Raw genomic sequence first — 12,614 nt, forward strand, 5'->3', positions numbered from 1 at the left:
CCAGCTTCTGCTCAGCACACAATATATAGGGAACATAACATTTTATCAATCTCTACCACTCCCTTCTCAGATTTGGACTGCAGCGTTCTCTTCCCCAGATCTCACAGACGTTTTCTAATAGTCTCTCATGGTGGAGACTGGAGGAAACCTAAAGTGAACTGGGCTGGCTGTGTGATCTCACAGACCCCTGACATGACTGCATGCACCAATTATCATGCTCTGAGGCTGAACTCAGGGCTAGTTCACCCTTTAGGTAACAACCAGTTCCTTCACCAGGACTTCCAGCCCTCTGGTGAAACGCGTTACATAAGGCATGTCATACTTTAAGCTATGTAGAGTGAAGAGCTCTGTGTTATCATACCCCTTATTCTGCTTTTATTTTAACAAAAAAATTGTCTTAGGTGCAAGTTTATTAACATTTTAGTTTTACTAAAATAATGTGAAAAAGTGTGTTTTCAGACTCGTTTCACAGTATTTTAGTATCACCTGAATGTATTAAAGGACTTTTGGAGCAGTTTTCGTGAAAAACTGCTCCAACCCCTTCAATTAATGTTTTTATTTTAGCATTTAGATCACATTTCCCATACACACAAGCTGATCACTGTGTAAACAACAAAATATACTAACACCCCCCCTGTTGATCAGCGCTTTCCTTCGGCTCTGGTCATGTGATCTCAGGCTCCAGTGTCCATCCAGCATCAGCTGACCGGGTCACATTGTAGGAAGCCGGCGATCACATGACCGGTGTCACAACTGAGGGCTGATGACCGTGACTGGGAGCCTCAGTTGTAGGGACTGACGGGTACTTGAATTTAGGAGGAGCTATGGGACTCCTGGACATGCGTAATGACAGTAGCAATGAATGACCGAGGGCGTGACCACGACAACTGGAAATGCCTTAAGTGCTTTTATTAAATAAAAAATCGAATAACGTGCAAAAGAATAATAGAAAGTCACAAGTGATAATTAGGTGCACATCTGGTCAAGACCAGAAACCTGGAATATGGAGGAAAGTTTTGTAAACAATAAATGAAGCTAGGGTTCGCTGGAAGATGAGAAACGAAGCTGGGGCTCGTAGGTAAATGTGGAAAGAAGCTGGAGTGCGCTGGTAATTGAGGAATGAAGGATGGTTACTGAAAAGCCAGAGTTCAAACACAGGAATCAGAGTAGACTTGTAGAGGGTTAATCACTGGAGAGTCGGGTTACACTGCAGAGTGTAATCACCAGGGAGTCAGGCTGAACTGCAGAATGGAATTGCAGGAGAGATGCTGTAGTGAAGCTTGCAGGCTGGAATCACTGCAGACAATGGAAGCACTGACAACCTTCTGGGTGTGGATGCAGCATATTTATACAGGATGACCAGCAGGGATTGGCTGACCATAGCACCTGGGCTTCAGCAGCACTGAGGATTGGTGGAATACGACACGTGATTAGAATCCATCAGACAGGAACAGAAGGGGAATTAACTACTATAGGAAAGGTGTAACAATGGCGACGAAGGCCGCAGTAGCAGAATCACATGCGCCCAGCGGCGTGCGGCGGCCAAAGAGACAGGAGCGGCAGCAGAGGCACATGGAGGACGTGCATCCAGAAGGGAAAATGGAGTCTCAGTACCCGGATCGTGACAACCGGAGCCGGAGGAGCACACCGGAGCACCGATCACGGGGTAAGTATGCGGGGATGATGGGGTAGCGGCGTGGGTGTGTAGTAGCGATGGGGAGGGGATGCCGGTGGTAATGTTGGGCTGCGGAGAGGTATCGCGCAAGCTCTGTCCTTGCATGCGATTATTGATACATCCATGTGATGTAATGAATAATCACATTGCGGATTGGGTTGATATTATCACCTAACATCCTCAGATGCAGATGGTGATAAATTGGCCCCTAGTGTGATAGAGCCTGTATAAAAAAAGAAGGAGATTTATGGTAGACTTAACATGGTTAAATCTCTTTCTGCGAGACACACTGGATTCCACAGGGAATAACATCGGGGTGTAGAGTTGGATCTTGATCCGAGGCACCAACAGGCTAAAGCTTTGACTGTTCAAAGGATGCATTGCACCGCCTCCTCTATAACCCCACCTCCAGGCACTGGAGCTCAGTTTCGTTAACCAGTTCAATGCAGGAGCAGGCAAAAGAGATGGTAGATGTTAGTCACATAGAACCACATTCTCACGACAGGAGAAGGGACTAGCGGCTAATGCCATACAAACCCAAAGAAGCTAAATGCGTCAGGGTGGGCGTCCTGTGGAATCCAGTGTACCTCGCAGAAAGAGATTTAACCATGGTAAGTCTACCATAAATCTCCTTTTCTGCTGCGGGGTACACTGGGCTCCACAAGGATAGACATTGGGGTGTAGAGTAGGATCTTGATCCGAGGCACCAACAGGCTCAAAGCTTTGACTGTTCCCAGAATGCACAGCGCCGCCTCCTCTATAACCCCTCCTCCCTGCACAGGAGCTCAGTTTTGTAGTTGGTGCTGCAGTAAGCAGGCACATAACAGAGGGGCTGCTCCAGGCAGCCCTAAGAAGAGCTTTTTTTGAAGAAAAAAGTGAAGACTACAAGGGCAGCAGCGGTGGTAAATGTCAGAAGACATTCACTGCTGCAGCTCCAGCTCTCCCCAGCGGCGCTGTACACTCCCGAGCCCTGGTTGCCGGGTAACTACAGCAGGAGACTCCGGTTTTCTACACGTCAGGCACACACGACGGGGGCTCTCCGGGATCGCGTGGCCGCGCTTCGGGAGGTGGTGAGTGGGTCCCGCTTGCGCGGTCAGTAGGAGGCGGGCCGCGCGCGCTGGCGGTGGACACTGTGGCAGTACAGGCGATCCCACTAGATCACCAGGGCATGGGTGCAGGGGTTCCGGTATGAATGGTCGACCATGTTATGGTCGACAGTCATTAGGTCGACCACTATTGGTCGACATTGACATGGTCGACACATGAAAATGGTCGACACATGAAAAGGTCGACATGAGTTTTTTTACTTTTTTTGGTGTCGTTTTTTGCGTAAAGTGACTGGGAACCCCAATTAGTGCACCGCGTCCCTTCGCTCGCCATGCTTCGGGCATGGTGCCTTCGCTCCGCTACCGCTTCGCTCGGCACAGATTACCGTTCCAATCGTAGTCCATGTGGATCGTAAAGTATGGAAAAGTTCCCCAAAAGAAAAAAAAGTAAAAAAACTCATGTCGACCTTTTCACGTGTCGACCATTTTCACGTGTCGACCATGTGTCCATGTCGACCATGTCAATGTCGACCAATAGTGGTCGACCTAATGACTGTCGACCATATCATGGTCGACCATGTGAACGGATACCGGGTGCAGGTCAGGTTTTCTCTCTAAACCATTTTCAGTAGCCCACAGTACCCGGTGGTTTTGCCAGCAGGGGGATAAGGCTTAGACCTGAAGCCCCTCCCCTAGCCCCAGGGCGCCATTTCCCGCAAATGTCCCCGCCCTGGAGCTGCATATCTGTCTCTCCCTCACTCCCTGTCAGTGTCTGGGCGCCATTATCTCTCAGCTTCACTGTTCCTGGGACTGCTTGGGCAAATCCTCCTGTGTAAAGCCACCTGGTTGTCAGTGCTGTGACTTTACATGACACTTAAGTATTCTACCTGCCTTTTTGTGATATACATCCAGTTCTTACTGTGCAGTGTTATATCTATTGACTATATAGCTATATATAAGCTAGTCCAGTGCAGTATTATTGTTAGTAATATAACCTCTGCATTGTACAAACTGTGACTATCTGTGTGTGCATTAGATAGCTGAGTGGTGTCCATTTCGTGTCTTTCACTCAACTTGCTATCCCTATATTCTATAACCTGAGGGGGCTTGATGTGTCAGGTTTTATACTGATATAGGATTTTCACAAAGATATACTTTAATACGTATTTTTCTCTGTGATTTAGTCACCATATCTCTCCTTTATCTCTGCTAGTGCTGACTACACTGCGCAGGGGTTTGGGTAAGAGGTATTGTGCTGCTGCCAATTGTACTGTGTTACCTGATATTGCAAGTTATATCATGTCTGCTTCTGAGGGTAACTGTTCTGAGGCTGAACACACTGCCGGTGTTGCTGAAGCCTCAGATCCCTATGAGGAAAATATAGCAGCTGTGGGATCTGGTTCTGGGGGCTCCTTGCCCCCCAGTGGGACTGTGGCAACGGAGGTACATAATGACCCACCGTGGGCCGCTTTTTCCACGCTTCTACATACGCTAGTTAATAAACTAACACCCCCTATGGGACCCCCAATGCCGGTACAACCGTATGTGGTGCCTGCAGCTAACCCGTCGTGGGCGGATGATTTATCTGCTCAATTGAAGAAGTTGAACCAGTCCCTGACTACTAAAAAGTCTGACCATCGCTCGCCTAAGCCCAAGGGGTCCTCTAAGCGAGCGCTTGTCTCCTCACAATCCACTGCTGTCACTGACCTCGTCTGATGAAGACGGCACTTACACTGACCCCACAGGTTCTAACTCCGATACTGCTGATGGGGAGGGTAGTTCACATGTGGATGTTCCTGATCTTTTGGAAGCTATTAAGTTAATTCTACAGATTACGGATGATCCCGAGCCATCCGTCCCTCCTAAGAAACCAGATAGGTTCAAGCGTCAGAAGGTGGTTAAACAAGTATTACCTCACTCTGATCACCTAGTGGATATACGTCAGGAACCCTGGGAAAACCCGGGTACGAAGTTTGTGCCTCAAAAGAAGATGCTGGCTCGCTATCTCCTCGCACCAGAGCTGTCTAAGAATTGGGAAACGCCTCCAGTAGACTCACATGTGGCTAGGATGGTGGTTTTCTCAGCTCTACCTGTCACTACCGTCACGTCTCTAAAAGAGCTTATGGATAAACGTGTGGAGGGTTGTCTTAAAGCGATTTACACCCTCACGGGTGCTGCACAAAGGCCCACTATTGCAGCAACATGGGCTGCAGAGGTTATTGAAGCATGGGCCTTGGAGTTAGAAGCTGAAATCTCTTCTGACCATGCTAGACAATGCTTATCATATATTGTCACAGCTTCTCACTATATTAAAGAGGCGGCTACTGATGCCGGTATACTAGCAGCCAAGGCCTCTACTACGTCAGTCCTTGCTCGCCGGATATTGTGTCTGAGATCCTGGTCTGTGGATCTGGACTCTAGAAAAACCCTGGAGGTACTCCCTTTCAAGGGAGATATTCTGTTTGGGGAGGACTTAAATAAGATAGTGGCTGACTTGGCTACTGCCAAAACTGCCTGTCTGCCAAGTACCGCTCCTTCTGTGTCGAAGGCTAAAGGTACGTCCTTTCGTCCTTCAGGTAAAGCAAAAGGTCAGGCGTACAAGAAGCAGGCCCGCACTTCCAAACCTGGTAAGGCTAAGCCAAAAAGAGCCTGGGCGGCCCGTCAGCCAGCTTCCAAGGCAGATAAGCCTGCCACATGATGGGGTGGGCCTCCCCTTGGGGTATCCCAGGGTGGGGGGCCGGCTTCTAGGGTATACCCAGGAATGGTTGAAGACCACTTCAGATGCCTGGGTACGGGAAGTCGTCACTCGAGGTTACGCTATAGCCTTCAAAAACCGACCCCCTCATCGATTTTGCCAGACAGACGTCCCGTTGGACCAGACAAAGGCAAACACTCTGCATTTGGTGGTACAGACCCTCCTGGATACAGGAGTCGTAGTACAGGTGCCTCTTGCGCAGAGGGGCTGGGGGTACTATTCTCCGCTGTTTCTAGACCTGAAACCGAATGGGTCCTCCCGGCCCATTCTCAACCTCAAGGCATTGAACAGGTTTGTGAAGGTTTCCAAGTTCTGTATGGAAACCCTTCGCTCTATAGTTCTGGCCTTGGAACCTGGGGACTACATGGTCTCCCTGGACATACAGGATGCTTACCTGCATATTCCTATAGCAGCATCACATCAGCAATACCCGAGGTTTGCTATTGGCAGTTTTGGGCGTTACATTTTGGTTTAACAACGGCTCCGCGAGTCTTCACAAAAGTTATGGCGGTGATGACGGTGGTACTCCGCCGTCAAGGGGTCAGGATACTGCTGTATCTGGACGATTTGTTAATCCTGGCATATTCCCCAGAACTTCTCCTACGTCATCTAGATATGACCGTCCGGTTTCTACAAGCCCACGGGTGGCTCATCAACTGGAAGAAATCCTCCCTGATCCCTGCTCAGAGCATGGTGCATCTGGGAGCGCTATTGGACACTCACAACCAGAGGTTGTTCTTGTGTCAGGAGAAAGTCCTGAAGCTTCAGGAGAGGATTCGTTGCTTCCTTTCTCGTCAGCAAGTGTCGATACATTCGGCGATGCAGGTGCTGGGCCTCATGGTATCAGCATTCGACATGGTGGAGTATGCTCAATTCCATTCTCGCCCCCTCCAGAGGCTGATTCTAGCCAAGTGGGACGGCCTGCCTCACCGGATCAGGTCTCAAATGATCTCATTGACTCCGGAGGTCCGTCTGTCGCTGCTCTGGTGGCTCCGGGACCAACAATTGTGCAGGGGACGTCCCTTCTGGATATCCAACTGGGTCCTGTTGACGACAGATGCCAGTCTAAGAGGTTGGGGCACGGTGCTGGAGCAACACTCCCTTCAGGGTCAGTGGACCAAGGAGGAGTCCCTCCTCTCAATCAACATTCTGCAATTGTGGGCGGTCTTCAATGCATTGAACCTAGCCCAGCATTTAATTCAGAACCGTCCTGTTCAAGTGCAGTCGGACAACGCCACCACAGTGGCTTACATAAATCATCAAGGCGGCACTCGAAGCCGTCTGGCAATGAAGGAAGTCTCACAGATTCTATATTGGGCGGAACGCCATCTACCGGCCATATCGGCAATATTCATTCAGGGAGTCCTGAATTGGGAAGCAGACTTTCTCAGTCGTCAGGACATACATGCCGGCGAGTGGGGCCTCCATCCAGAAGTGTTTCCACTCCTAGTGGAAAAGTGGGGTCTTCCAGACGTAGATCTGATGGCGTCTCGACACAATCACAAGGTTCCGGTCTTCGGAGCAAGGACAAGGGATCCTCAAGCAGCATTCGTGGATGCGCTGGCGGTGCCGTGGAGGTTTCTGCTGCCGTACGTGTTCCCTCCGGTGTCACTCCTGCCCAGGGTAATTCGGAAGTTCAAGCAAGAAGAAGGAATTCTGCTTCTCATAGCTCCAGCGTGTCCCAGACGGCACTGGTTCTCAGACCTGCAAGGCCTATCTCAGAGCGTCCAATTCTACCACAACGCCCAGACCTCCTCGTTCAGGGCCCCTGTGTCTACCAGGACCTAGCCCGGCTGTCTTTGACGGCGTGGCTCTTGAAGCTTCCGTCTTAAGGGCTAAAGGGTTTTCTGAGGCGGTCATTCAAACTATGGGGGTCATTCCGAGTTGTTCGCTCGTTAGTTTTTTCGCAATGGAGCGATTAGTTGCAAACTGCGCATGCGCAATGTTCGCAGTGCGCCTGCGCCAAGTAAATTAGCACAAAAGTTTGGTATTTTACTCACGGCCTAACAAAGATTTTTCATCGTTCTGGTGATCGGAGTGTGATTGACAGGAAGTGGGTGTTTCTGGGCGGAAACTGGCCGTTTTATGGGAGTGTGCGGCAAAACGCAGGCGTTTCAAGGAAAAACGCGGGAGTGGCTGGAGAAACGGGGGAGTGTCTGGGCGAACGCTGGGTGTGTTTGTGACGTCAAACCAGGAACGAAACTGACTGAACTGATCGCAGTGTAGGAGTAAGTCTGGAGCTACTCAGAAATTGCTAAGAAATTTCTATTCGCAATTCTGCTATGCTAAGATACACTCCCAGAGGGCGGCGGCTTAGCGTGTGCAATGCTGCTAAAAGCAGCTAGCTAGCGAACAACTCGGAATGAGGGCCTATGTCGCGGGCCCGGAAACCGGCTTCGGATCGGATTTACTATAGGGTTGTTATGATTCCAGCACTCTGGTCAGAGGAGATCTTATGGCAAGGACCGGAGCACTGGAACGGAATGCTGGGGAAGGGAGCAGGACAGGAAAATAGCCCCTGGCGCCCTAACTCTGTTGTCTCACCCGTGTTGTCAGAAATCCCCTGCGAGACTATGGTTTCTTGAGCCCTTGGCAGCCGCGTTTGAAGGGCGGATTATGTCTGCCCAACTTCGATGCCCCCCGGTCTTAATGAGAGACAAAGGGAAACCCGAGACAGGGTGATAACAAGAGGCCCTCTAACTAAACAACCAGGCCAGGGGCTAAGCAAACTCAAAACTATAATATGTGCGGAGAAACCGCCAAGGAAAAGGACAACCAAAATATCCACTTGTCCAATTCTCCTACCCGGCACCGCCGAGTACCAGAGAGGACTTGTGGAAGCGGAACCCTCCGCAAATGCTCCAAACACAAAATATAAAAGGTAAAGCGGCTGAGCCGCAACACACGGCAGAGCCGCAACTCACGAACACCACTGGATATAAAACGGTGATCAGTCAGGACTCCAGGGACGAGATGGTAACTCCCGAGTACAGGACTTCTGAGGACTGGAATGACCGGATACAGCAGGACTGGAAACAGACTCTCAGCAAACAAAGGCAGCATGCAGGAAGCTATTACCGGCGTCTGTGAGAAGCCCTGGGAGTGTACTTAACAGGGAGTCCTCCAATCAGCTGTTTAGAGGCTGATTGGACTAAATGCCGTGCAGCTGCCTTGCTGCACGGCCAGAGAACAGGTGAACGCATTAAATCCTAAAACCCAGCAACGGAGAACGCGGTCCGCCAGTGGCGTCCCCGTTGCTAGGGTCCGTGCGGCTTCAGCGCGCCCGGCGTCTAGCGTTGCTAGGGAGCCGGCAGCTGTACGTGCACGGCGTCCCTATTTGCTAGGCGCCCGGGTCGCGCGGACAAGCGGACCCCGGCGCCTAACAGTACCCCCCCCTTGAGGAGGGGTCAAGGAACCCCTAAAGCCAGGTTTCCGAGGAAATTCCCGAAAAAATGCCCTCTTGAGCCTCGGGGCATGAAGATCCTTATCCAGGACCCAAGACCTTTCCTCCGGACCATAGCCTCTCCAGTGAACAAGAAAATAAAGCCGGCCCCGGGACAATTTGGAATCGAGAACCTTCTCCACCAAGAACTCCTGTTGTCCCTGTACATCCACCGGAGATCTACCCTGAGAGATCCTCCAAGGAAATCTACTGGAAGAAACGTATTGTTTCAACAGGGAACAATGAAACGTATTTCCAATCCTGAGAGATCTTGGTAAACGTAACCGAAAGGCAACTGGGTTGACTCTTTTAATAATAAGAAATGGCCCAATAAATTTGGGTCCCAATCTAGCCGAGGATTGTCGAAGCCTGATGTTACGAGTCGACAACCATACCCTATCTCCCACCTTAAAAGTGCAAGGACGTCGGAGCCTGTCAGAAAATTTCTTCTCTCGAAAGGCCGCTTTTCTGAGAGCAAGGTGCACTTTTTTCCAAATGGCTCTGAGATGGGAGGTTAAGGTTAGCGAGGAGACTGAGGAATGATGAAAAAAAGAATTAGCTCTGGGGTGAAAACCAAAAACTGAGAAGAATGGAGACTCTTTAGTGGAGGAATGACAAGAATTATTGTAAGCAAACTCCGCCAACGGAAGAAACTCGGACCAATCATTCTGGAGTTTGGCAGAATACAAGCGCAAATACTGTTTCAATGATTGGTTAACTCGCTCGGTTTGCCCGTTGGATTGTGGGTGGTAACCGGATGTTAACGACAATTTCATCTTTAATGAGGCACAAAAACATTTCCAGAATTGTGCGATGAATTGTGGACCCCGATCAGAAACAATATCAGTAGGCAACCCATGAAGTCTGAAAACATGGCGGAGAAACAAAACTACCAACCCTTGGGCAGAAGGCAATCGGGGAAGAGCAATAAAATTAGCCATCTTGCTAAAACGGTCCACTACCACCCATATGACTCGGAATCCGGCTGAAAGGGGAAGGTCAACCACAAAATCCATGGAAATATGGGACCATGGCCTGAGAGGAACATTTAAGGGCATAAGTTGCCCGATAGGCAAGGAACGGGGAACCTTATGCTGTGCACAAACCTGACATGAATAAACAAACTCCCTAACGTCTTTAGAAAGACCAGGCCACCATACTGAGCGAGAGACTAACTCCAAAGTCTTAGAGATTCCCGGATGCCCGGAAACTTTGTTATCATGGAATTCCGTTAAAACAGTAGCTCTCAAAAACTCAGGGACGTAAAGACGACCAGCAGGAGTATTTCCAGGAGCTTGGTGTTGAAGCTGTTTTAACTTGGTAAATAAATCTTGTGTGAGGCCTGCCCAGATGACCGAAGATGGAAGTATGGGAGTAACAGGACTGTTATTGTGAACCGGAAGAAAGCTGCGTGACAGGGCATCAGCCTTAGTATTCTTGGAACCAGGCCTGAAAGTGATTATAAATTTGAAACGAGTAAAAAATAAAGCCCAACGTGCCTGCCGGGCATTAAGCCGTTTAGCCGATTCGATGTATTGCAGGTTTTTATGGTCAGTCAATACTGAAATAGTATGTTTTGCTCCCTCCAGCCAATGCCTCCACTCCTCGAAAGCCCACTTTACCGCCAGTAACTCCCGATTACCAACGTCATAGTTGGATTCAGCGGAGGAGAATTTCCTGGACATAAAGGCACAAGGATGTAACTCCAGAGACTCCGGATCCTTTTGAGAAAGGATAGCCCCCACTCCAACCTCCGAGGCATCAACCTCCACAACAAAGGGCAATTCCGGATTGGGATGTCTGAGGACTGGAGCCGAGACAAAGGCTTGTTTCAAGGCCCGGAAGGACAACTCAGCTTCACGCGACCAGTTGGTAGGATCCGCTCCTTTCTTTGTCAGAGCTACAATGGGATCAACCAGGTCAGAAAAAGAATGAATGAACCTCCTATAATAATTTGCAAACCCTAAAAAGCGCTGAATTGCTTTTAAATTGGTGGGTTGCGCCCAACTAAGGATGGCCTGGAGCTTCTTTGGTTCCATGGAAAATCCCCGAGGGGAAATAATGTACCCTAAAAAAGATACTTCCGTGACATGAAACTCACACTTCTCCAGCTTGGCATATAAATGATTCTCACGTAATTTTTGAAGAACCAGACGCACCTGGGTAACATGTTGTTCCATTGATTCAGAATAAATCAGGATGTCGTCTAAGTAAACGACCACGAATTTCCCTAGGAAGTCACGGAGCACATCGTTAATGAGGTCTTGAAAAACTGCTGGAGCATTAGACAAGCCGAACGGCATCACCAGGTACTCGTAGTGACCTGACTGAGTACTGAAGGCCGTTTTCCACTCATCTCCAGATTTAATTCGGATGAGGTTGTACGCTCCTCTAAGGTCAATTTTAGAAAAAAATCACAGCAGAACGTAACTGATCAAAGAGTACAGAAATCAACGGCAAAGGATAGGTGTTTTTAACTGAGATCTTATTCAGGGCTCTAAAATCAATGCAAGGTCTAAGCGAGCCATCCTTTTTCTCCACAAAGAAGAAGCCTGCACTTAAAGGAGATTTTGATGGTCTAACAAATCCTTTCACAAGGCTCTCATTTACATAATCATTCATAGCCGCAGTTTCTGGCCCGGATAATGCATATAATCTTCCCTTTGGCAATGCGGCACCAGGAATTAACTCAATAGCACAATCATAAGGCCGATGGGGAGGCAGAATGTCCGCATTGCCTTTGGAGAAAACATCAGCAAACTCCTGGTATTCCACCGGAATGGGTTCTGGAATGATAGCTGCTACTCTGACTGGAAACGTGATACATTCCTTATCACAAAAAGTACCCCACTGTGAAATCTCCCCCGACCGCCAATCAATGGTGGGATTATGAAAGGCCAGCCAAGGGTGACCCAGAACAACTGGAACTGCTGGGCAATGTGTAAGAAAGAACTCGATTTTCTCGGAATGTAGAGCTCCTACTGTAAGTAGTACAGGAGGTGTACGGAGAGAAATAATCCCATTAGACAGCGGACTCCCATCTAAGCCATGCATGGTGACACACCTACCCAAAGGTAACTGAGGAATGCCTAAGGCCTTAGCCCAAGTTAAATCCATAAAGTTTCCTGCAGCTCCACTGTCAACAAAAGCCGACACCGAAGAACTGAGGCTGCCAAAGGAAACTTTAACTGGGACTAAAAGGGAGTTATTCGAGGAGATAAGCTGCAGACCTAGGTGAACCCCCTCACAATTCACCTGGTCAAAGCGTTTCCCGACTTGTTCGGACAATTACGAGCAAAATGTCCCTTACCCCCACAGTACAGACAAAGACCAGAATTTTGCCTTCTGGCTCTTTCTTCAGGAGACAGCCGGGAGAGACCCATCTGCATGGGCTCCTCTACGTCTTCAGGAATGGAATATACACACGGAGTTGACCTTACAGGTGCTCCTTTTTCAGCCCTCCGCTCTCTGAGACGACGATCAATCTTAATAGAAAGCTCCATGAGTTTATCGAGAGTCTCAGGAGCGGGGTACTGAAGGAGACTGTCTTTTAGAGACTTTGATAAGCCGAGGCGAAACTGACTGCGCAGGGCTGGGTCATTCCAGCCACAGTCGTTCGACCAACGGCGAAACTCCGTACAATAAACCTCCGCAGGATTTCTACCCTGTCTGAGAGCGCGCAACTGACTTTCAGCG

The sequence above is a fragment of the Pseudophryne corroboree genome, chromosome 4 (assembly GCF_028390025.1).
Source record: "Pseudophryne corroboree isolate aPseCor3 chromosome 4, aPseCor3.hap2, whole genome shotgun sequence".
Lineage (NCBI taxonomy): Eukaryota > Metazoa > Chordata > Amphibia > Anura > Myobatrachidae > Pseudophryne > Pseudophryne corroboree.